A 26,140-nucleotide genomic window follows, 5' to 3' on the forward strand; every position below is an offset into this window, starting at 1 on the left:
CCGGCTGATGGCCACATGCACAGCTGATGCCCAACACATCCATATATTCATGTATACTTCTTTATAAGGACTTCTCACCATGGTCGAAGGAGAAAATCTATTCGTGAAAGACAGATTCTCTTGACCATATGCGTCTCCCTGTTGCACTGGGGCAGATCAGCTTAATGTGGGCACAAGGAGAATGAAGCTTTGACTTATATGAACTGTGCTGTGGGTTTAGAACCAGCACCCTCAGGGACACAGCCAGACTCAGTGTTTCCAATCCCCCTCTACTAGGCTGTCCCTAAATATTCCTGGGCTGCTGTGTTTATCACTTCATGGTGCTTCTTTTTTAAGATCATATCAGAAGAAACTGTAGCTTAGAAAGTCATCCCTCATGACTTAAAAGTAAAACCTGCATTAAAAACTACCCTCTCTGTGTCCTTTAAAGTTAAATTCCCTAGGAATTGGCTGAGGAGACCTTAGGGCCTCCCCAGAGGTGCATACGTTGCTCCTTTCCTCCTCACTCCCTCCACGTCTAGGTCCCTGGTACATATCTGCCACCGCATTGTGCCATCCACACAGGTGTTCTGATGGTTTTAGACATTCTACTACCTTGCACAAGGCAAAGTCTTCTACTGAGAAGTAGACCATTGAGTTGGGGCTCCATGAATGGGCTCTGGTGCCAGACTGCAGCTTCATGTTCCAGCCCTGCCACCTATTAATTGCCCCCAGCACCATTTTGCTCACTTTCTCTGGGCCTCAGTTTTCTCATCTGTAAAATGACAATAATAATAGTATACCTACCGAGTACTAACAGTCGTTCCCAGAGATTGAGTTTTAATGATATAACACATATAAACCACTCAGCCCAGTGCCCAGACTATAAGCAGCACTAAAGAAGGGTTAGCTATTATTACACCATTCTTTTTCTACCCATTCATTTGATAGGAGCTCTGTAGTCAGAGAAAACTTGGTGCATAGTTGACTGCCCAGTTCTCAGGATTTCACCAGCCAGGAGATAAAGGGGGAAGCTCTGCCTTCTCTCCTCAGAGCACAATGGCAATCGGCCGCTGCCCTGTCCAGCTGCCACATGTAATGGTCATTCCACCGGCATCCCCTATAACTCCTCAGGCACACACAGCACCTCAAATCTTAATACATAATAAATGTACATATTAATATAGTACATGTGATCTTTTGATACATGCGTATAATGTGTAATGATCAAATCAGGGTAACTGGGATCATTGATCATTTCTTTGTGATGGGACCATTTCAAATCTTCCATTATTTTGAAATATACAATAAATCCTTGTTAACCATAGTCACCCTACTATTAGTAGGGTGCGTATCTGTGTGTACAAATAAGTTCGAGATACAAATCTGTGTTTTAGTACCTCTTAACTAATCTCTCTAAATCCCACCTCCCAGCCCCCGCTAACCCTCCCAGCCTCTCTACCTCCACGAGATCAACCTTTTTAGCTCCACATTTGAATAAGAACATACAATACTTGTCCTCCTGTGAATGGCTTATTTCACTTAACATAAATGACCTCCAATTCCATCTATGTTGCTGCAAGTGACAGAATTTCAGTCTTTTTTTTATGGTGGAATAGTATTCCATTGTGTATGTATGCCATATTTTCTTTGTCCATTCACCCACTGATGGACACTTAGGTTGATTCCATTCCTCGGCTACCATGAATAGTGCTGCAATAAACATGGGAATGCCGGTATCTCTTTGATATACTGATTTCCATTCCTTTGGATATAAAGGCGTACCTCAGAGATATTGCAGGACCAGTTCTAGACCACTGCAATAAAGCTAAGAATCCAATAAAGCAAGTCACATGAATTTTTTTGGTTTCCCAGTGGATGTAAGTTATGTTTATGCTATATTGTAATCTATCAAGTGTGCAATACCATTGTGACTAAAAACAATGTACATGCCTTAAGAACACTTTATTGCTAAACAATGGTAATGATCCCCTGAGCCTTTAGTGAGTCATTTTTACTGGTGATGGGCCTTGCCTTAATGTTGATGGCTACTAATTGATCAGGGTAGTGTTTGCTGAAGGTTGGGGTGGTTGTGGCAGTTTCTTAAAACAAGACAATAATGAAGTTTGCCCCATCAATGGACTCTTCCTTTCAGGAAACATTTTTCTGTAGCACACGGTGCTATTTGATAGCATTTTACTCACAGTAGAACTGATTTCAAAATTGGAGTCAATCCTCTCAAACCCTGCCACTGCTATACCAACTAAGTTTATGTAATATTCTAAATTCTTTGCTGGCATTTCAACAATGTTCACAGCATCATCACTAGGAGTAGATTCCATCTCAGGAAAGCACTTCCTTTGTTCATCTGCAAGAAACAATCCCTCATCCATTCAAGTTTTATCATGAGATTGCAGCAATTCAGTCGCATCTTCAAGTTCTACTTCTAATTCTAGGTCTCTCGCTATTTCCGCCACATCTAAAGTTATTTCCTCCACTGAAATCTCGAAGTCCTCCAAGTCATCTACCATAAGGGTTGCAATCAACTTCTACTAACTTCAATTAATGTTGGAGTTAGTTAATGTCCCTTCCCAAGAACCATGAATGTTTTTAATGGCATCTAGAGTGGTGAATCCTTTCAGAAGGCTTTTGATTTACTTTGCCTAGATCTATCAAAGGAATCACTATCAATGGCAGCTATAGTCTTACAAAGTAAATTTCTTAAGTAATGAGATTTGACAGTCAAAATTATTCCTTGATCCATAGGCTGAAGAATAAATGTGTTAGCCGGCATGAAAGTAACATTAATCTTCTTGTACATCTCCATCAGAGTTTTTGGATAACCAGGTAAACTGCCAATGAGCGGTAATATTTTGAAAGAGCTTTTTTTTTTTTCTTTTTTTCCTGAGCAGTAGGTCTTAACAGTGGGCTCAAAATATTCAGTAAACCATGCTGTAAACAGATGTGCTCTTATCCAGGCTTTGCTATTCCATTTATAGAGCACAGGAAGAGTAGATTTAGTATAATTCTCAAAGACCCTAGGATTTTTGGAATGGTGAATGAGCACTGGCTTCAATTTAAAGTCACCCACTACATTGCCCACTAACAAAAGTCAGCCTGTCCTTTGATGCCAGGTGTGGATTTCTCTCTAGCTATGTTTTACATGGTGTCTTCTTTCAATACAAGGCTGTTTAGTCTATACTGAAACTCTGTTGTTTAGTACAGTCACCTTCATCAATGAGCTGAGCTAGATCTTTTGGATAATTTGCTGCAGTGTCTACACCATCTCTTGCTGCTTTGCCTTGTACTTTTTTGTTATGGAGATGGCTTCTTTCCTTAAACCTCATGAACCAACCTCTGCTAGCTTCAAATTTTTCTTCTACAGCTTCCTTACCTCTCTCAGCCTTCATAGAATTGAAGAGAGTTAGGCCCTTGCTCTGGATTAGGCTTTGGCTTAAGGGAATGTTGTGGATGGTTTAATCTTCTATCCAGGACACTCAAACTTTCTTTATAACAGCAATACGGCTGTTTCACTACTTTCTAATCATTTGTGTGTTCACTGGGGTAGTGCTTTGAATTTCCTTCAAGAACTTTTCCTTTGCATTCACAACATAGCTAACTGTTTGGCTCAAGAAGCCTAGCTTTTGGCCTGTCTTGGCTTTTGACCTACCTTCCAAATTAAGCTTACTCATTTCTAGCTTTTGACTTAAAGTCAGAGACCTGCGACTCTTCTGTTCACTTGAGTGCTTAGAGGCCATTGTAGGGTTATTAACTGGCCTACTTTCATCCTTAGTGTTGTGTCTCAGGGAACAGGAATCCCAAGGAGAGGGAGAGAAATGGGGGAACGGCCAGTTGGTGAAGCAGCCAGAAGAACATACGTAACATGTATTAAGTTCACCATCTTATATGGGTGTGGCTCACGGTGCCCCCAAACAATAACAATAGTAACATCAAAGATCACTAACCACAGATCACCATAACAAATATAATAATAGTGGAAAACTTGAAATATTGCTAGAACCACCACAATATGACAGAGACATCAAGTGAACACATGCTGTTGGAAAAATGGTGCCAACAGGCTTGTGCAATGCAGGGTTACCACAAACCTTCCATTTTTAATAAACACACTATCGGCAAAGTGCAATACAGTGAAGTCCAATAAAATGAAGTACGGCTGTATACCCAGCGGTGGCACTGCCGGGTCATATGGTAGATCTATTTCTAGTTTTCTGAGGAACCTCCACACTGTTTTCCATAGAGTACAGCACTTTAATTCTTGAGGCTGCACCAAGGCCTTCTGTTAATGTTGGTTGTGCTTATTTGTCTGGTTTTCTTTTTCAGCACTGAGGAAGAAAGATCATTTTGAGGCAGGTTCTCCTTGGGTTGTCAAGAGAGACTCCTTTCACATTCCAAAGCAAAATATCTTGGAATTCTGTACCAGTGAGCCCCTGCTCTCCAACAAAGAATAACCAAAGGGAATGCAGAATTCTAATGAATGAGGCTGGCCTTTTTTTTTTTCCTAACTAGGCTCAAAACAGGCTTATTTATTAATACAATGAATGCAAAGTGCTAGGAAAGATTAAGAGCTGAGCAAACAGACTTAGAATTAACTCAATCAGGCCTTATGAACGAAATGCATTTCTTTTTATAAAAAGTTCCCTGAGACCCCCAAGTGAATCTGCAATATCTAGAATCACATATGAATATATAGGTAAATTTATATATGAATATATGGCAACTATACTGAATTGTTAATTCTGGGTGATAAGAATAAGGATGTTTGCCACATTTAAAAAAAATTGTTCTATATTTTAAGTCATTCTCAAAGTAATTTTTCAAATGCCTCGTCATATGAATAACTTTATGCACTATTTTATGCAGAGAACTTTGCTATCTCATCTTGGCAAAGGGGGTGTTATTTTCCCCAGCATATTAGTAAACTGAGGCACACTAAACTGAACAGAAGCAGCAAATGTGAGGAGGCTCAGGCAACTCTGGATATTGCCAGAGGCTCACACTGTATTTCCTGCTGTGGGCACACAGGGTCTGGGGTCCACAGAATGAATTCTGTGCAGGGATACTGAGGGCACTGCAAATCCAGGGATCACTCTGTTCTAACTCTTGAGTCAGTGAACCAGAAGGGCAGCTTCCTGCCAGCTGCACATACCTCTGTGGTGGGGTCAACTACTCATGGCGTGGTGCTTGGAAGCCTTTAGCAAGGCCAAGTCTGTTTCAGCGCCACTTATCACTGGCTGGCATAGGGAGACATGCCATTCTGTAAACCAATCAAATCCTGTGCTCAAAGAAGCTATACCCTGACATACCACATGGAGAGGAGGGGCATTCTCCTGCATCTATTAACCAAAGAAACATAAGCTGATGTTTTTTCAAAATATTTATATCCATCTGCATCCTCCCTTCCCCACACCCAACATGGAGCTTCTCTACTTACCCAGTTAAAAATCCCAATTAAGAACCTGTGGGATGAGTTTTAAGAACTCTTACAGGTGATCTGGGAACATGCAGGCTGGAGCTGCTGACTTCCAATCATGTCTCTGTGATTAAAGGGTGGAAAATTGGGGGGTCAATATCCACTTTTATTTGTAAGCATCTAAATCCTCTTCTCTGAAAACACTCTTCATTCTTGAATCTTTTTTTTTTAATTTAAATTTATTTATTTATTTATTTATTTGAGACAGGGTGTGGCTCTGCTGCCCAGGCTGGAGTGCAGTGGTGCAATCTCAGCTCACTGCAACCTCTGCCTCCTGGGCTCAAGCAATCCTCCCACCTCAGCCTCCCTAGTAGTTGGGACTACAGGTGAGCACACCACACCTGGCTAATTTTTTTCTATTTTTGGTAGAGATGGGGTTTCATTACATTGCTCAGGCTGGTCTCAAACTCCTGAGCTCAAGCGATCCACCTGCCTTGGCCTCCCAAAGTGTTGGGATTACAGGTGTGAGCCATGGCATCTGGCCTTGAATGTTTACCAATCAGAAAACAGTAAAACTGGCCAGGTGCGGTATGTTTACCAATCAGAAAACAGTGAAACTGGATGGGTGCGGTTTGTTTACCAATCAGAAAACAGTAAAACTGGCCGGGCACGGCGGCTCATACCTGCAATCCCAGCACTTTGGGAGGCCAAGGAGGGCGGATCACTTGAGGTCAGGAGTTCGAGACCGGCCTAGCCACCATGGTGAAACCCCCTCTCTTCTAAAAATACAAAAATTAGATGGGCACTGTGGTGCATGTCTGTAATCCCAACTACTCGGGAGGCTGAGGCAGGAGAATCCCTTGAGCCCAGGAGGCAGAGGTTGCCGTGAGCTGAGATTGCGTCACTGCACTCCAGCCTGGGTGACAGAGTAAGATTCCATCTCAGAAAAAAAAAAAAAAAAAGAAAAGAAAAGAAAAGAAAATAGTGAAATCTTCATGAGAAAAACAGCTCACTGAAGTATTATGAGGAGCCTATCAGCAGGGGTGTATCTGCACTTCGCCTCCTCCAAGACCATCCTGAGTCATGTCTGGCCCAAAGGCGTGCATCATGCTATCATGACCCTTTGCAAAGACTCACCATGTTGAACAAAATTCTGCCAACATACACACTCATTTCAAACCACTTCCAATGAAATTAGTGTATCCGTTACTTCAATCATTCAACAAATGTTTCCTGTATATCACCTCTGGGACAAAGCAGCTGCCTAGGTGCTGGAGATAAAAGCCAGTCCCCACCTCTGGGAAACTTGCAAGTCAACTACAGGGAGTCCACAGGGACCTACCAAGGTATCTAGAGTGCTTTGGGAGTTGGGAAGATGGACTTCAAAAAACCTTCACCTGTTTTATGCAAAATGAGAAAATCTTGCAGGATTAAAGTATTTACACTGGTATGAGGATAGGCCAAACACAGGTCCAACAACAAATTACTGATTCTCAAAGTAGTCCAGACACAGTCCTTTCTGAATAATAACTGTCCTGTTAGAATGCACCACGGAAATGCACGGTGCATTGTTTCAATTAATTATAAAATGAAATCACATTCCCTGAACACTTCCCAAGTGCGGGCAGAGGGTAGATGCCTTATGGTGTGTTGTTTTGCTGGGTGGCAAATGGCAACTGGCCAGGGCTTACACATTGACTATGGCTAGTACACCAAAGAGATAATCTACACATGAGTAATGCAGAACTGACTCTTGATACTGGCTGTAGATGACTCTCAATCATGAACTATGAGAGCGTTCATCGATCAAAAAAAGAAAACGTGGCTTTTAAAAAATACCGGTCTTATTTATAAAGGGAAGGGGGAGATAGCTCCAAATAAATGTCTCAACTTCAACTCTTTCTCAACACTTTCAGAAGACCTCTTTCAATGTACAGGGTGACTTCACCTTTTCAATAACCTTGTCTAACCTCCCCTGGAATGACTAATATGATTGCAACAGTATTACTCTTTGAAGCAGCATGCTTCTCCCCTGCCTCCCCTCTGATTGAGCTAATGCATCTACCAGCCATGTGAGAACTTGGCATTATTTTTAAAGTTAATTACCAGCAGGTTTTTGAGACAGGTGGAATGGGTTTCTGTCACCTCCCTTCTGCAGAGTAAGTAAAGACTGCACCTGCAGACTGGCAGGAGGCTGTATCCCAGTCCCTGAGATTTGGGGCATCCTCTGTGACAAGGGAGGCCTTCCAACATGGTAGGAAGCAGCAACCTGGCACGTGCATCTAGCTGGACAAGTTTCTGTAAGTCTTGATTGGTTGTTGCTTGGCTGGATGATACTGATGGCAAAAGCAACATTCCAAAGCAGTAAATATAAGACTCTGAATAAGGCTTGGCACTTGGGAAATCCTTATGGAATTTCTGGCTTCGTGTGATGGGGAAAAAGAGTTTATTTTGAAGCATTTGTTATGAGAGGGGTCTATTCCATTCAGAAGAGAAACGTCAGTTATTATTCCAATAAATCTTTGTTTTCTAACCATTCAGATCTTTCCTAAGGAAGGTTTAAAATTCTAAAACCGACTTTATTTTCAAACGCAGTCAAGCTTCAGGTGGCCACTTATAAGAACAAACAATAGAGGAGCTTGGGGAAGCGAGATTACCCCAAAAATGAATTATACCACCTCTTTCTCCTAATTCCTCTTTTTGAAATTAGATACTTGTTTTACTGAAGGCAAAACAGCCAGCTTGGCCCCTGAGAAAAGTGAGATGAGAATGGCAGTAGGGGTGGAAAAAGGAGGGTACTATCGAGAGGTAAAGTACAAGGGTGGGTAAAAGAAATAAAAATAGACAAGTCAGGGAAAACCAAATGGCAAAGGTCCATTTGTTTGTTTTAACAGTGTTTGCCATTCCAGGCGGCTTGCTGAAGTTCCTTCCTTCCATGGCTGGCCTTGGACCAACATTAGAAAAGTCTTAGATCTTTGGAAAGAAGGTTTGGACAACAAAGTTGTTTTATCTGGGAGGGTAACTAGCTTACTCAAGAGTTCCAGGACTTTGGTTTTGATGTTATTACCTTGGCCTCAGTTTCTGTGTCCCAGGCGGTCCTGGCTCTGTTTACTGATTTTGCAAGAGAAAAGGGTAGCCCGAGGAAGGAAGGGGCTTCTCACAGGCACCACTGCCACATTTAGCTGGATCACCTTAGTACCTGGGCACCGCAAAGAAGATGAAGGCGGGGGAAAAGTAAAACATTTTCTAAAGGTCCTATCTCTCGACACTCATAAGAGGGAAACAACACTTCTCTAACTTACTCCCCAAATAGACACCGCCGTGGATGTTCTGCCAAGGAGTGATGTGAAAGTGTGTTCCGAAGTGAAATGTAAGCTTGGCCCCGTGCCCAGCTCTCTGCTGTATTTTGCACAGAGTGCTGCAGGCTGAAGGACCAAAGGAACACATTTCTCTCCACGTGACTGCAAGAGCCAGGCAGCCCAAGCAGATTTCTTTGTGTTAATAAAATGTGATCTCTAGACTGTACACACCAACAGCCCTGGAAAACGTGAGCCAGAGAGAAGGACCCAAGGAAACCCATGGCCCTGGCTGAAAAGGGACTGCAGCTGCCGGCACACTGTGTTGTATCGAGGCAGGGGCATTGCAGGCCTGGCAAATGCAAGTGAGAACACAGCCAGAGATGGAAAGACATGTCAAAGGCTCAGGGGAATGCTGCTTAAGAAATGAAAACAATCCATGGAATCCCATCAAATATGATCCCGCGCAAATGTTTACTCTTTCTTGGTGGGCCACAGACCAAAGTCCTCAATGGACACTCTCAAGACTTTGGATATACCTGGGATCCAAGGTACCATGTCTCAAAACTGAGATCATTCCAAATATGGCAGGAGCTTGACTCCTAGGTTAAACTGTGTATATTCTGGTCTGGTGTAAGGTGTGACAAATACACGTATTTCCATACTCTCACCCCACAGGGACCCAGGCAAATGCGGTCAACTCTCTATGAACCAGGGCAGCCATGGGAGGCAATCACAAGGATCCCAAACAATCACCATGGGGTGGCCTGGACTCTGGGGAGCTTTGCTGTTGTGGGCAGCCCCTGACTCCTTGCTTCAGTGGTCATGGTCTCCACTGGCCAAGAGACCACTGCTCAAGGTCTCAATCTATTCTATATTTATCTGTATCTTGGGAAGGGAGGAGGTTCCTAGGCTGAGGAAGAAAGGGGATTAGTGGCCCCTGCTCACTGGGTCCCTTTCAACGTATTACTTAATCTCCGGACTTTCAAATTCACTGTGCCCTGTGGTCAACTTGTTCCCAATTTGAACAGGGTGTTGGGGGCAGGAGCTGAAAGGTAGCAGGAGCAGAGCACCAGGACCCAGAGAATTTCTGAACCTCTCAGGTACTGCACTGGAGAATGCAGAAGTTTATAGGCTAGAGGGCACCTCTGGTTGGAGAGAGTAGAAGGTTCTGGAAGAAGTCATCCCGTGGTCCCCCTCCCCTGCAGTCCCCTAGTGCCCAGGTTTCCCAACCCTGGGGCAGGCAATTAGCCATCACCAGCTAATTATGGAGCAGCTGAGTTGATGAGCGACTCCCAGGTCCAGGTGAGCCTTCACCTTGGTTAATCTGCAAACCAGTTAATCAGCCTCAGGATAATTGAAAGTTAATCGTATGCAGAGCTCAAGTGCAGTTACTGGAAACAACAGGAAACAGCAGTAGCAGAGGAAGTCAGGCCCACTCTCAGTGAACGCTTTTGCAAATCCCTATAGCCAATGTTTAACCTGCAGCCCACTTCACCCTATTGCCCAACACACTCTTGGATCAAGTCCTTGTCACACAACCTCCCAAAGTGCTGGGATTACAGGCGTGAGCCACCGCGCCTGGCTGTGACTCAGAGATATTTGATGGGATACAAAAATATGCTGAGAGAGCTTTAGCTGAAATTGAACATCCCTCTCAAGAGGCTAAAATCTTGCCTAGTTTCATGCCGATGTACTTTGTAATCCCTCAAGACTGCTGTACCTGGATCCCAGGGAGCACACAGTAAGTGCTCAACAAACTGCAGCTAGTTGATTATTTCCCTGGTGCAGTTCATGGATTTAAAGTTAGGAGGCTGGGAGGGCTCAGAGACATTTGGCTGGCTATGTTAGAAACATACTGGGGGAGCTGCAAAAAGCACTACACTCCCCCTCAACCGTTCTTTATAGAAAGAAAAATCTGAAGAGTTCAAACCTTACCAGGAAAGCAGATCAACAGCACAAAAACATAAAGCACGTTCCACAGCTGAGGAGAAATGAACTTCAGTTTATCTGTTCCATCAGCATGGATAACTGAGAATCACCTTCAATCCTAAACAGACTGGCAAGTTCTCTAAAGCTTCCTTAAAGAAAAGTGGCTGCACTTTGATTTCAAATATCAAGAATCGCAATATGGAGTGTACGGTTGACTGCCTACCAAGGATGCAGTCTCCCTGGAATTTGCAGCCATGACCTCTGGCCACAGGCAGCTTACCAGGGCCTGCAGTTTGTGGCTGCCTCTGCTGGATCAGTGGCACCTACACCTGTGCTTTATCGGAGTATCCACGGAATTACATGTTGGAATTCCAGCTTCCCTCCACCTTGCAATTCCTGTCTCGTGACCAAGGAGCTGAATCAATAGACTTCCTTTCTTCCATTCTCTCTGTTAAGCTAATCAGAATAAGCCTCCTTCAGAGAGTAAAACATTATGTGCTGGAGGCTCGGAAAACACTTTTCCAGGACATCGGAAGCAACATTGGCCCGAGTCCTTGATCTGCTGCCCAGTAGAAGGACAAGTACTAAAGGATCTTCCCAACCTGCTCTGGCAGGACAGCAAACACCAGGCACCAGTACTGCCCCACCCAAGCCAATGGCAGACATCACTAGTTAATCACAGAACTCTTCACTGAGCCCAGACCAAGCCTCGGAATCTTTCAAAATGACTTTCCAGGTACCTACTAATCCATCAGAGTCAGCTGCAAGATGAAACCTACTATCACAGGCAGGTCCTACAAACCTGACTCCAGCCACCCAGAAAAGCCAAAGGCCCCCTCTGGCCACTGCCCTTCTGGAAAAGTTGTCATCAAAAGAGCTAGCAGTGGGCCCTGGGGTTTTTCCTTCTGCGGGCTTTCCTTTTTTTTCTTTTTCTTTATAAAAAAATTATTTTGTCTGGCTAATAAACTACTGCTAAGAAATCCAACTGTTGGAGCAATGATTCCAGCCGGATAATTTATTTTCAGGGTTGCTCTGGAATGCTGAACACCAGAGAGAATCTGGTGGTTCCCATTCAGCATGAAGACCATTTTTTAAGGAATTCACTAGCTTCACTGTTGTTGTTGTTGGTTCTCCAAAAGGTGTCAAATGTCTTCTGCTTTTCAGCTTTAGTTTTTAAACTCTGTCATCCTTTATGAGTGGCAGAATGTCAGATTCTTAATCCATCTACTACTTGGCTCGGGAGCAGCTCCATTACCCCCAAGGGGGTTTAAATTTTTTTAGACATTCACCAAAATGTGAATGTTAGTCGTCTTCCAGCACATAGTAGTCTTTGAACATGGGAGTCACAAAGCTAGAAACAGCGCCTACATTTTATAGACAAGAAAAATTAGGTTTTGAGAGATGTGGTGACCTGTCCAGAGACACCTAATGCTGACAGATTGGCTTTAGAACCTAGATTGGCTGACTCCAAGTTCAGTGCTCTTTGGAACTGGCCTACCTTTGAAATTGTTGCTATGTGTTTTCCATCTCTTGCCACCTAAAACCCAACGGAAATAATAATGGACATTGATGTAAACTGTTCGGTCAGTTTTCTATTATGACATACTTGTAAGTTAGAAGGACGCAGATTATTCCCATTTTACAGATGAAGAAGTAAAAGCCAGAGAAGCTGAACACCTAAGGTTATACTCGCAATTAAGAGCATAGCCAGGACTACAGATTAAATCTCCTGTGTTCCCAAAGCAGCATCACGGAGCTTACAAAGACCCAGTCCAGCAACTCAAAATCCTGGAAGCAAGACTCCAAAGACATTAACTACAAGTGCATTTTAGAACGTGGTCTTTAAATACCAGATTTGGACTCTGAATTAAAACTCGCTGGGTGACAATCCGAGTAGGCACAGTCCCACATCCTTTTACTGATAGCTTGTTTAATGTAATTTAACGTGCATGACAATCCTACAAAATAGGCCACCATGTTCTGGATGAGGAAATGGGGGCTCAGAATTCAAGTGACTTGCTCAAAGTTTCCTGGCTTTTCAGCAGACCCCTGATTCCAAATTGAATTTAGCTTGGTGACTAAAGGGCTCCACAGTCACGTGCTGATGCTATTAGGACTGTGTTTCTCTGAATATCTTTATCAACGCTTGTTATTTCTGCCTTGAAAATGATTTCATCCTGATCTCCATGGTTTTTGGCCACTGAGATATGCCCAAATTTATTTTTAAGCTGCCTGTAGTCAGAATGGAAGGGCTGATGGAGAAAAAAAGAAAACATACTTTGGCAATGTATTCACAACATTCAGTCCTCTTGGGAACAGACTAAATTCCAGGGACCAATATCATTTCTAATATGAGTTGATTTCCTACAACCACTTACAGTAAGTATTTAGGACAATCCTGGTTTTAACACATAATGGCTATTGCTATGATTTCATACTGAATTGACCTGATTTAAACTTAGGAGCATTGTGTCCACTCTTTTATAAAAGCAGGGAGGGACTCAGAGATATTTTTTGTTTTGTTTTGTTTGAGATGGAGTTTCGCTCCTGTTGCCCAGGCTGGAGTGCAATGGCACGATCTTGGCTCACTGCAACCTCCACCTCCCAGGTTCAAGTGATTCTCCTGCCTCAGCCTCCTAAGTAGCTGGGATTACAGGCACCCGCCACCACACCTGGCTAATTTTGTATTTTTCGTAGAGACGGGGTTTCACTGTGTTGGTCAGGCTGGTCTCAAGCTCCTGACCTCAAGTGATCCACCCTCCTCAACCTCCCAAAGTTCTGGGATTATAGGCGTGAGCCACCACACCTGGCCGCAACTCAGAGATATTTGATGGGATACAAAAATATGCTGAGGGAGCTTTAGCTGAAATTGAACATCCCTCTCAAGAGGCTAAAATCTTGCCTAGTTTCATGCTGATGTACTTTGCAATCTCTTGAGACTGCTGTACCTTTAAAAGTCTTATCCTGCCACACCCATATGTATAGTGCACAACCTACTGTGTCGAGCGAGACGCATGTCAAAGGCCAAGAACCCCACAGCTGTAATCTAGTTGGAAACCAAAGTCATACCAGGTTAAACTCAATTCTTAAATCAATCAACTTCTAGCTGTCCCCTTTGTGTAAAAACTGTTTTTAGACGTTTCTTCCAAATAATCTACTTTTGTTTTTACAATTTCCTTATATTTCCATTCCACTTCAGAAAAGCCCATTCTTTCCTAGCTGGACCCCTCCCTGCCATGTTTCCCTCTGGTACAGAGAAAGGAGAGTTAAGAAGTGTGTATTTGAGAGACTCACACTAAGGAAAGCAGAAGGTCAGGGAGTTTTGTGACCATTGAAAACCCAATTTCCTGCCTCCACGTCACTCAAGAGCCCATCAACAACAACTAGAGGACAGCCGGTTCACTACTTTATGGCCCAGAAGTGCCACCAAGGGTAAAAAGAAGAAACAGAAAACACAGATCTGGCAGCATGTTGGAAAGGCTCTAGAGCACCAAAGGAAATGTATTCTAAATTCCCTTTCACCCTTACCCACTCAAGATCTTCCAGCCATAGCACCAGAAGACATATGCAGGCACAGCAGGGCATATGGAGATGGAAGACGCAGACTAGTTGGAAACCAAAGTTTCTGCAGAGCATACATCTATTACAAGAGCTATCCAAGAAAGCAGGCAGTTACACTGTGACATGCTAGGGTGATAGGACCACAAATGGTGTTTGAGGTGGGATGTATCTTCTCACAGGTGTAAATACACAGGGTGCTCACCTGCTTTATTATCTCTTCACGATCCTTTCTTCCCTGCAATAACTCAAAAGCAGTTTCCAGGCCATCACTGCTATAGCATTGCTGTAACACAAGATGTGTTCCCACTTAAGTGTCCATAAAATAGCCATGGAGGTGGAAGAAGAGAAGGAATAGTAATTGTAGAATAAAAATAAAACTGCTGAAAGCTGCCATTTATATACTGAGCACTGTTCTAAGTGCTGTACATGTATCATCTCATTTACTTCTCCAGGAATCCTCTGAAGCAGGTATTAGCACCCTCACTTACAATGGAGGGAACAAATGCAGAAGAGTTATATGGCTGGTAGATCCCACACCATCTTTGGGGGTTGGCCGATGACATCCTCTCTGATGGCAGGTAAATGAATGAAAATAATATTTCGGTTCCATATACTTATATGAAAATTTAAAGATATGAAAATTTACTGGTGGGGGGAATGGAGAAGTGGACAGATGGAGATAACTGGCAACAATTTGGTGGGAATGCTAATCTCAATTACTGAAATGTCTGAATGACAAAAATTATTTTGCTATTCACTAATATGCACTTGTCGTTCAGAATATTAATTTATATATACACAGTTAAAATCTTTAAAAACTCTTTTGTACTCAAGTTAACTCTGTGTCCCAAAATTATGTTTGCATAATTAATCTGTTTGGTAATATTTTTGCTTTTTAAATTAAAAAAATATACAATGTAGAGATGGGGTCTCATCAGGTTGGTCTTGAACTCTTGGCCTCAAGTGATCTTCCCACCTTGGCCACCCAAAGCATTGGGATTACAGGCATGAGCCACTGTGCCTAGCTAGTAATATATTTCTTTATAAAGAAGACAAAGATATAAATTTTAGTTTAAGCAATTCAAGATAAAATGATCATAAAATCTGAGTCAATGCAATGTTACTGCCACGCAAGTGAGAGGGTCAAAGAAGAAATAAAATAAGCAGACCTAAATTGCTTCTTTATACCTAGTTTGTGTAATACTGAATCTTCCTGTCATTAGTTGTTTAGGAAGTCAGTAACTAAATATCATTATCTGGCCTACTATGTTTAGATACATTTCACTTATAATGTTAAAAATAACTTCTTTGACATGAATATAAATATTATTTTAAAATCATTTAGTTGCCACTGCCCATTTGAAACAAACATGCTTTAGATTCTATGAGGAAAAAAGATACTCACTTCCCCAGGAAGGTGTATTAATACAAAGAAATCAATCATAATGAAATGAATTTTATGCAATTCTTACGAGGCCAGTTCTGCAAATTTCTCTCTTCTTGTCTTCAGAGACTCTTTCAAGGCTTTATTTCCATCTTTACAGTTTGTATTACCTACTATTTCCTCTATAAATCTTTCAATGGCCTTTGACCTTTTAAAAGCAATACTATTTTGATTGGATCTGAGATCTCTGTCCTGTTTTCATAGTTCTCTAGTAAAAGCCTGCATGGTCTCCTTCAGTGATACTAATTCAGCCCACATCATAATGACTCCATCCTAAGGTGAATTAAGTCTTCTGTTCAATCTTCAGAGCAAGTTGAGTTTAACTGTTTGCCACTATCCTTAAAATAACCCTTCATATCTTGGGGTATTGAGATTTCTGTTCTGGGTAATCTGATTACTGAATATCTAGATGATCTTGTTCATCTGGTTTGCCGCATTGACTCCCACTGGTCAGGGCCTGGTGGCATCCGTCCCCCAAACAAACCTTTGCTTTTCCCATTCAATTCAATTCAAGTGGCATTTCTTGTGTATGAACGGACAGGCGTGCTTAACTCTTTCCATTAAGTGGAGAAGCACTTAGAGAGCAGTGATGAGACTTTCCTGCTCCACTGTCCATGCCTGGGTTCCACAGCAAAGACATCACAGCAGACTGTTACCCAGAGCTAATTAGAAAAGAAAGCATTGCTCTTCCCCACTCAAGGAATTTCTGCCAAAGCATTTATTTCTGCTGATCCGTTTATGCAATTCCACTTTCTAAGAGAACATTTTGTCACAGATGATTTAGTGTTGTAGCTCCCTGAAGCATCTTTCTGTAGCATGCACTCATTGTTTTTAGGAATATAGGGTCTCCCAGGCAAAATTTGAGAGGCAACAGGGTTTAACAGCCACAAGCCACGTCTCATGATAAGACCTCAAATTCCAAAGCATTCTTCCAAAGATCATTAAGGAAACAAATCCCAGATTAAACTTCTAAAAACAAAACTTTTACGAACCCTGTGTGACAGGGGAGCTGCGTAGTTTTTCAGGAAAGAAAATGAGATTGGATGGGTAGTGAGTTAAGAGAGTAACATCAGTTTGTTAAAGTCAGAAAAGAAGGAAAACTAACATTTTAGGAATTTCCACATTCAGTCATGGCGTCTGTACCCACCACACAAGCCAATTTAACAGAAACAAATACTATAGTTTCTCCCCCAGCAGACACTCGATTCTGCCAACACTCCTGTAATTATCCCAACTGTATGTAGCTGGAGGTGAAATGCCCACATTGACAGCTATTTTCTATGTAAGTGAACTAGATTGGGTTATGGCAACTCTTTGAGCCTTCTGAAATCTTGGCTTGATATCAGGGCACACTTTAGAGGGTGCTTGAGCAAGTCATTTCATGCACGTGACATTCAGCCGTCCAACCCCCTACAATCCGATCCCCTCCCACAATGTATGTCCCTTTCCTTTACTAGTACTCCCAATGTGAAACACACACACACATCCCATATCTAAGCATGATGTACAATTCTGTTTTCAGGAAAGAAGGGAGCCACAAATACAAGGTCAGGATTCAAGAATGCAAAACTGTAATAATGACTCCTTTGTTTCCCAGGAGTAAAATTAATAAGCTAGCCAGAAACTTGGCTTAGTATTTTTAGCTTGATATTACTGCTCCAGGTAATCCTTATAATCAGGTACCACTTGTATCACTGAGACATTAACCTTCCCACCCCCACCCACAAACCCAAACGCATGCATGTCCACGCACACGCACACACAAACATATACATAACATCTGGTTCAATACATTTATTTGCAAACCTAGTAAGCTGTATAAAATAGAGGCATTTAAAAGTGATGAACGTTAATGAGTTGGGTTTATTAAAATCTATTTTTCTACTCCTATGAGACCAGGCCTGCTTTTGGACTTTTAAATTCTGAACCAGTCAAATCCCTCAAACTATTTCCTTGCCAAACAGTGTTTCCCCCAATCACCAAAATTATGGGTTTTATAAATGAAACCTAAACCCTGTGTTTTTGAATTACTTTCTCTAGATCATTAGAACATCGTGTTTTGAAAAGCTGTTTGATGTTCAAGGGAGAGTATTTATTTTCAAAATAATAAAAATAAGGAAATCCTGGTTTGCCAGAGGAAACTATTGTCAAGTTTCTAAAAATGTTTCCAATCCAACCTTGAACTCAAGTGGAAATGTTCACATGCCACTTCCCTGCTCAAAAACCTTCAATGGCTCCCTATTGCCTACTGGATAAAGTTCAAGCGCTGCAGCCTGGTACTCATAAAGCTGTCAGCCTGACTGGCACCAACCTCTCTGACTCATCTCCTTGACTCCTTGATATGAATTTTCTGCACCAGCCAAACTGGATCTACACCCTGTTGCTTAAAACACCCTGTGGGCATTCCTGCCCCTGTAACTTTGTGGGGCATGAACCTCTCCAATCTGGCTCTCTCACCCCTCCTTCCAGGCCCATCACAGGCTACAACTCTTCTAAGAAGCTTCCCCCAGCACCTTTGCCTTGAGCAAAGGCTGCTTCCTGTGAGGTCTGGCAGCTCTTATTGGCTATACTGCTCTGTTATTTATTTTTAAAATTTTTATTCATTTTCTTGATTAATCTTTCAACCTCCTCTTTTCAACAGATATTGGAAGCCTCTATATACCAATCATTTGACACTGAGAACATGCTCGTTTGTCCTGTCACTCATCACTTTGCCTAAAAGTCTTATCTTCCCTACTAAATCACTGTCTCTGGAAACGAGCAGCCAAATTGTACTCTTGTCTCTCTTCCTCAGGGTGCACAAACCAAAACACCAAAGCACAAAACGAAAACAGATGCTATTTCTGGGACCGTGCACATTGCTCTTCGCCTCCTAAAACCTCCTCTGTTGCTTTCTCTTTTATTTTTCATTTTAGATACAGGTTCTCACTCTGTCACCCAGGTTGGAGTGCAGCGATGCAGTCAAGGCTCACTGCAGCCTCGAACTCCTAGGCTCAGGCGATCCTCTTGCCTCAGCCTCCCAAGTAGCCAAGACTACAGGCACGTGCCACCATATCCAGCTAATATTTTTAAAAATATATTCTGTAGAGATGGGTCTTGCTATGTTGCCCAGGCTGCTCTCAAACTCCTGGTTTCAAGCAATCCTCCCGCCTCAGCCTCCCAAAGTCCTCTGTTCTTTTCTAATCACTGTATCACTTCATAGAGAAAAGTAACTGAACCGATTTATGGTAAAGGCTTGTCTACTACGTACAGGGCACCAAGCTGGATCTTTCCTACATGGTAGCTTTAGAAAGCTCACAGAAACCCAACAAGGATGTTGCTTTGCAGAAAAGACTATCAAGGTTCAGAAAGATTAAGGATTTACTCATCAAAGAACCCCTTGGGGAGAGGAGGAATTATTATTCTGGAATGCTTGTGTAAAGTCTTGCTTGCAAGCAGGAGAATAAACTGAACCCTTCTCCTTTTGAAACACCGTAACATACCTTTATGGCTTCCTTACCCCCAAGGTCACTATATTGCCTTTAAATATAAGTATTAATGTTTATCGTTAAACATTCAATGGTAGCAGTAACTGATTGACCTATTACCAAATATGACACGGAAGAAATCTATTATCAAGAACTTCTTTGGGCAGGGCACAGTGGTTTCCACCTGTAATCCCAGCACTTTGGGAGGCCAAGATAGGTGGATCGCTTAAGCTCAGAGTTCAAGACCAGCCTGGGCAACATGATAAAACCTTGTATCTATAGAAAATACAAAAAGTAGCCAGGTGTGGTGGTGCATGCCTGTAGTCCCAGCTACTTGGGAGGCTGAGGTAGGAGGATCTCTTGAGCCTGGGAGGTTGAGGTTGTGGTAAGCCATGATCATGCCACTGCTTTCTAACCTGGACAACAGAGCATGACCCTGTCTCAAAAAACAAACAGACAAACAAAAAAAACTTCTTCAAAATGCATTTTGTTTATTTAATCCCGTGAGCCAGGAAGAATGAGTAAAGGGTACAGTCAGCTACTCAAGGTCACCTAAAATTCAGAGGCTAAGAGAAGGGCAAGCAAGACTTGGCAGAGAAGCAGGAGAGAAATCCAAATTTCTTGACCAGTGTTCTTAATTAGCTAGGAAGGGAAAAGTATCAAGACTCTCTCTGAGCCCCATGCTTGGTCCTCCCATGGGAAATGCGATTCGATGGTGGTGAAGGTGCTGCTTGCAGCAGCTGTTATTAAGCACTTGCTGTGTGCGACGCAGGGTGACAATTACTCTGCGTGCATTGGCTCATATGACCTTCAACAGTGCTATGAGGCAGGTCCAATGATTGTTCCAAAGTTCCAGATGAGAAGCTGAAAGCTCAGAGCATTTAAATGACTTGCCTGAGATCGTGAGCAGCTAATGAGTGGCAAAGTCAGGATTCACACTCAGGTTGGTTTGTTTACTGGATTCTGTGCTCTAAAAAACATTACTGCTATATTGCCCATATAGACTGGTGTCTCAAACACAGGACATTCTGACAGACATTGTGCCTGGTGAGACAGAGGCACCTAAGTCTGAGGGAAATTGAAATTTACAGGAAAACGGTGGTGTAGTATCTTTAGGACAAGACATTTGCTGGGGGAGGGCCTATTATTATAATCACTATTAGCTGTGACCAATATTCTCACCCACTACCGTTACAGAATCAAACACAGGCCCTGTACCTCTCTAATATATTATTTTCTAATTTTTTTCATCTTATTACTTTCTCTACTACCTCCCCTCTTCCCTCCATTTTCATTGCTGAGACATAAAAAATGATTCCTGGGTAAAAGTGATTAGTGCTAGTTGGAAGAGAGGTTTCTGAGAAACCTAATAAATCACGGCTGTCTTCCCCTTCTCTGGCTTTCTACATGAGAATGTTATCAAGGGTTTTTTCTTCCCACCTCCCCCACCCCCTTTCCTTCTCCTCCACCTAATTCTGTCTTTATACTGCTATTTTTCTAGTCTGGTAGGCACAGTGCTGAACTGGAAAGACTCTGCCAAGACCCTTGGCAGGAGCTGGCCTCCAGGAATCTTGCCCACCACAGCAGCGCAGAGAAGACAGGGCCTCTGGGCAGACAGGCAGGAGAGAGGGCCGGGTTTGGGGTCTGGCTAGAATGTTGGACAGAACAGGTTTCCCTGGCATCTGAGCTGCCCTCCAGAGCTCAGCTTTCTCATGCCAGGGTCAGGATTACAATTGCTTGCTGGCACTTGCTGTCATTCTCCTGGGAAGGGAAGCGAGAGGGAGGAGGGAAAGAAAAAAAAAAAAAAAAAAGCAAGCCAGCACACCACACAGCGTTGGGCAAGCTCCACAGGGCACAGCCACGTGTCTGGAGCACACGGTCATGCAGGCAGGCAGCCAGGGTTGCCAGGGCTCACACGAGAGCTCGGGGGCTGGGCACCTAGACAGTGGCTGTTTCCACATTGGCAGAACAGGAGTTGGTAACCCAGAAGCCATGCTGCTGGGTTAACATCAGGGAAGTGACTTGTCCTAACCCAGAAGGAAGAGAAAGGTCAGGCTGGCTGCACAGAGTAAGTGTTGGACATGATGGGAAAGAAAAAAAAATGCATGAAAGTATGTCCTATTTTTGCAGAGGGAAGGGGACTGGGTAAATAAACCCCGAAATAGAAAACAGGGGTTGGGAATCCAGTCATTCCTTTCTGTACCTCCATGCCACTGACACCATAACGGCTGAATGCACTGAGTACTCATGCAGTACACACCAGCCGGACTTGTCAAGTGCGATCTTATTTAAACCTGCCAAAACTCCAAGGGAGAGGGGCCATTTGTAATTTCCATTCTACTGATGAGTAAACTGAGGCTTAAAGAGGTTAAGAAATTGACACAAAGTTACATGGCAAGCCAGGGGTGGGTCCGGGATGTAAACCCAAGCCCCTGAGCCCACAGCCTACACTCCTAACCACCAAGTTGCCTTGCTTTCCAGACATACCCCAAAATACCTCTTGCCACAGGCTTGGGATTACTATCCTGTGAATGTCAGCAAGCCCGTCCTCTACAGGGCTCCGTGGAGAAGATAAACTCTCCAAGAAACAGAGCAATGTCTGCCTGCCTCCAGAACCATGCAGACTCCCTCCCCTTCAGGATCCCCTAGCCCCTGATGAATGAACAGCACTTTCAAGATGCTTGAGACACCGGGCACAGCCACTATCAGTCATGGCGCTCCCAACTTGCAGATGTTATCAGTCTGCCGGATTAGAAAGATATGTGAACTGCACGCCCTTAAGGGGAGCTTCACTATTGGGAAAAGAAAGAGAATCCTCCGACCTTCCATAAACGCAGAATCACCTGCACAGAACTTCCCTCCATCATTATTCAGATTCCCAGGCCAGCATTTTCTTTCCATACCCAAACTTTCTCACAAGGAAGGTCGGCAGAAACAGAACACAAACTCCATATTGCAAAGGTACAATGGGTTCTCCCCCACCCCCGCTCCTTTTGTGCCACCCACTTATGCCATCCTTTTCCCACACACGACCACATGGAAGGGTTTTCACTGTACTCTGTAACCAGCCTTCATCATAACCCGGTCTCCATGCTCAGAATTAGAAAGACAGCCTTCTTAATTCTCAGCGGAATATGGGCCTAACAGTGGTAGGACACCCCCCAGCTATTCAAAGAAAAACCACCAGAGGAAACAATTTCAAATCTGGCTTTACAAGCATGTGATATAAAAATAACTCTGCCTTTGTCTGCTATAGATGACTTTCCCTAAAGGGATGGCTGTCCTTAAAGCTATCGCTCAATTCTCAGGGCAAACAGATTCTTCTTTTTCCAGTACCCGGCATATATTCATACCTCCAGGAGAGCACCCCCACATCCCACCTCTGAAAGTATCTACAATGCAAACATTGAAGTCATCAGAATGACTCCTGCCATCTCTGCTGGCCTAGGAACATTCAGGACACTGCGCCTTGGATGACCGAGGAGCCCCTGCAGTTAGCTCCAGCCTCCAAGAACTACTACTCTTCCCTTCATTAAGATGTCAGCCCAGAAAGCTTGGTGACCATACAATAGCCACAACAGGTTTTAATGAATCCCTGGATTGTTTCTTGAAAGAAAACGGGATTTCTTCAGGTATTTGATTCATTCTTTGGTCAGTTAGACTAATAGAGATGGGGTGCCCAAGATAAGAAAGGGGGTGGGGCAGTCATGGTAAATAGTATGAGAATTCACAAGAATGGGCCAGGTGTGGTGGCTCACACCTGTAATCCCAGCACTTTGGGAGGCCGAGGTGGGCGGATCACTTGAGGTCAAGAGTTTGAGACCAGCCTGGCCAACAGACCCCGTCTCTACTAAAAATACAAAAATCAGCCGAGAGTGGTGGTGCATGCCTGTAATTCCACCTACTAGGGAGGCTGAGGCAGGAGAAGAGCTTGGACCTGGAAGGTGGAGGTTGCAGTGAGCCAAGACTGTGCCACTGCACTCCAGCCTGGGTGACAGAGCGAGACTCCATCTCAAATAAATAAATAAATAAATATTCACAAGACTGCTCACCTTGTCATTCCAAGAAATCCTTGGGGTAGACCTAGAAATGCAGACTTTATCAGCTCATGGTTTCATTGCCCTTCAACCAAACAGGCAGCACTAACACCACAACAGAGCATAGCTCAAAAGATGCATGCTGAGTGAATAGCCAGAAACAACGGTTTGGTAAACTACTCTGCAGTTATCTCCTGATTAGCCTGATGGCTTAGTTTTATCAACTAAGTGTATAATTATGCTCTTATTAATATTCTATTTCTTCTTGGCAACCCAACGTCCCCTGACCTTCTTAAAAGTTTTGCCATAAAGCATTGCAGGTGGTTTATCCATTCGTGTGACAGGATCCTAAAGTAAGTCTAGATTTTGCTGTCCAAGTTGAAGTTCTAGACCAGTGGTTCTCCACTGGGAGTGATTTTATTATGCCCAGGGGACATTTGGCAGTGATTGAAGACACTTTTACTTGTCACATCTGGGGCAATGAGGGTCCTACTTGCAACTAGGAGGTAGGGGCAGGGATGCTGCCAAGCATCCTAGAAAGCATAGGACACAAGATTTACCCAAAACATTAACAGTGCCAAGGTTGACAAACACCAATCAAGACTGAAATTATACAATTCCCAGAATGCCCAAGGCTACATCAGCACTCTTCCCTTCTGAGGACTTGTTTTCCTCAAGAGTAACTTGGTACTTCTATTCTGGTCCCTCCTGTGAGCCACACAGAATAATCAAGAACTTTCTCCTGTTTCTGGTTTGCTTGCAATATCCATCCATCAAGCCAACATCTCTTAGAAGTTTATTTTGCGTTGTAATCTTTATCATGATCAACAATCTATGAGCAGCAGAGCATTATTTTACCTGAGTTTGGTATTTGAAGACAAGGTTTAACTTTTTTCCTTTTCTGTGAGGACTATTGAGTTTTCAATTCCAAGAAGGAAATTATGTTAAAATGTGTTTCCATTATTTAAAATAAGACATTTAAATGGAGAACTTATTTCTAGATCCTCAGTGCCCTTTGATCCCAGTGTCTTTTCACCAGAACCTTACGAAATGATATCCCCTGAAACTCAGGAGTTCTTTGCTATGGATTGCAACTCTGATTGGGCATTCCAAGCTTCTGAGAGTCACTGATCAATACTGACTCCAATGAGCTCTGACAAATGAGTTTTCAAGCTGCTTCACTTTCCAAAACCCCAATTTTTGACTCTCAGTAGGAACCAAGGTGCGAACACCCAACATGTGCAGGTCTCCTGGGGAAAAATACAGTATTCCTAACATGGTACACATCCTAAATTTGGTAGGGGACTGAGAAATACTTATCAATTGATTCCAAGTGTGAGGGTCAAAATACCCCAATCCAGTAACTACTGGGCAAAATCTCCTGACATTTCTCTCCAGAGGAAGGGTTATGTACAGTACCTAGTTACCTTACGAAGATATTTCCGAAGACAGGGATTGAAGAAAGTAACAACAGTTGACACATATAACAATGATCACAATTGCTTCCACAAATAGAACACTCATTGCTAATCATTTGACCCTTTATACATATTACCTCTAATTTTCACAATAACTCAATCAAATAGAAATTGTATCCTTCTACAAAAAGGGAAACTGAGGCTCCAAGAAATGATGTGGCTTTCTAAGGTCACACAGCTACGAAGTGGTGATTCTCAGTCTACAGAGCACAATGACCGAGGCACAACTGTGTCTCTCACTGGAGCTCTGTTCCCTTCTCTCCTCGCTGTTTTCCCACTTTGAAGGGTTATTCATTTTGTTGGCTGTTCCTACAAATAAATTGAAGATCGTGGCACCGCACATTCTAAGTAGCAGGGGCTCAGGATCCCATAAAGGAGTGTTTTCCCAAGCCCCCGCAGCCTCCAGGGGTGGCTGGAGACTAAGAATTAATTCCATTCCAGCCAGTGGCCTTGAGTTATAATTCAAAGTGAATTTTGGAGAAGGGGCCAGCACGCAGAGATTTGAAAGGAAGAACTTTAACTCTAATATGAATATATCAAGGCAGGGGTATTCTCTTCCTCCTTTGCATCATTTCCTTCCATTTAAATCTTGCTCTGTGTGCCACAGAAACTTCTACAAGGGTCGAGGACACGGAGTTCAGTAACAATCTCTAGCACAAGTTTCGCATTGTCCTGCTTTCTGTCTTCCCCCACAGCTAAGGCCCTCAGCTCTGTGACCTTCCGGACGATTTATCTGGATGAATCTTTGTTCCTGGTTACCTGTGCACATGAAATTGTCTTTCTTCCTGTTCATTTTGTACTACAGGGTGCTAAAGGCATGAATTCAAAGCTGCTTCAATCTGTGTTTATATCTGAGCATTAGCAGTGGGTTTTGAAGTACTGGTCATTTCAGGTGATATTTTTGTGTACTATTTCAAGATCATTTACAGCTGACCTTGCAGCCTTGTGGGCTCTGATACAGGTAGATTGAGTGTGATGGACAGATGAAAATGAAAAAAAAAAAAAAAAGTAAGAACAGTTGGGTTTATGGGAATAGCAACGAGAGAGATGGAGTCTGGTCCTGAAGAAGCCTCAGAAGCACAACATGAGAGCCTGGATTTAGATTCTATATCTCAGCTAATGACAAAACAAGATGAAAAGGATGGAAAAAATATACCTGCCCCACATCCCTACTCATATTTTTTTTTTCCTTCAGGACAGAGAAGAGTGAATGTAGGTAAACCAACCCCTATTGAGAGGCTACCTATTATCTATGTGTTTAGGGAATGAGGAAAAGAGATAGGAGATGTGATGGAGGTTTAAATTAGCCAAATCATTAACTGTAAGTTGTTACTTCTTAAACCTGCAACCCTTGGATCGGCCGCATCACAATCCCATGGGGGAGCTGGTTAAAATGCATATGCCCGGGCCCTCACTCTAGACTTGCAAAATCAGAATTTCTGGGGGTAGACACAAAGAGTCTGTATTTACCAGACCCTCCGGATGAGTGACATGGACGCTCATTAAAGTGGG

The 26,140-nt window shown here is 43.0% G+C and overlaps 1 protein-coding gene across 3 annotated transcripts in view; it reads right to left on the minus strand.

Annotated features, from left to right (window-relative positions):
• Nucleotides 1–26,140, minus strand: part of HLF (HLF transcription factor, PAR bZIP family member) — a 59,864-nt gene that overhangs the window by 30,416 nt on the left and 3,308 nt on the right. The gene's annotated exons all lie outside the window — the stretch shown is intronic.

This window comes from Papio anubis, chromosome 17 (assembly GCF_008728515.1).
Source record: "Papio anubis isolate 15944 chromosome 17, Panubis1.0, whole genome shotgun sequence".
Taxonomy (NCBI): Eukaryota; Metazoa; Chordata; class Mammalia; order Primates; family Cercopithecidae; genus Papio; species Papio anubis.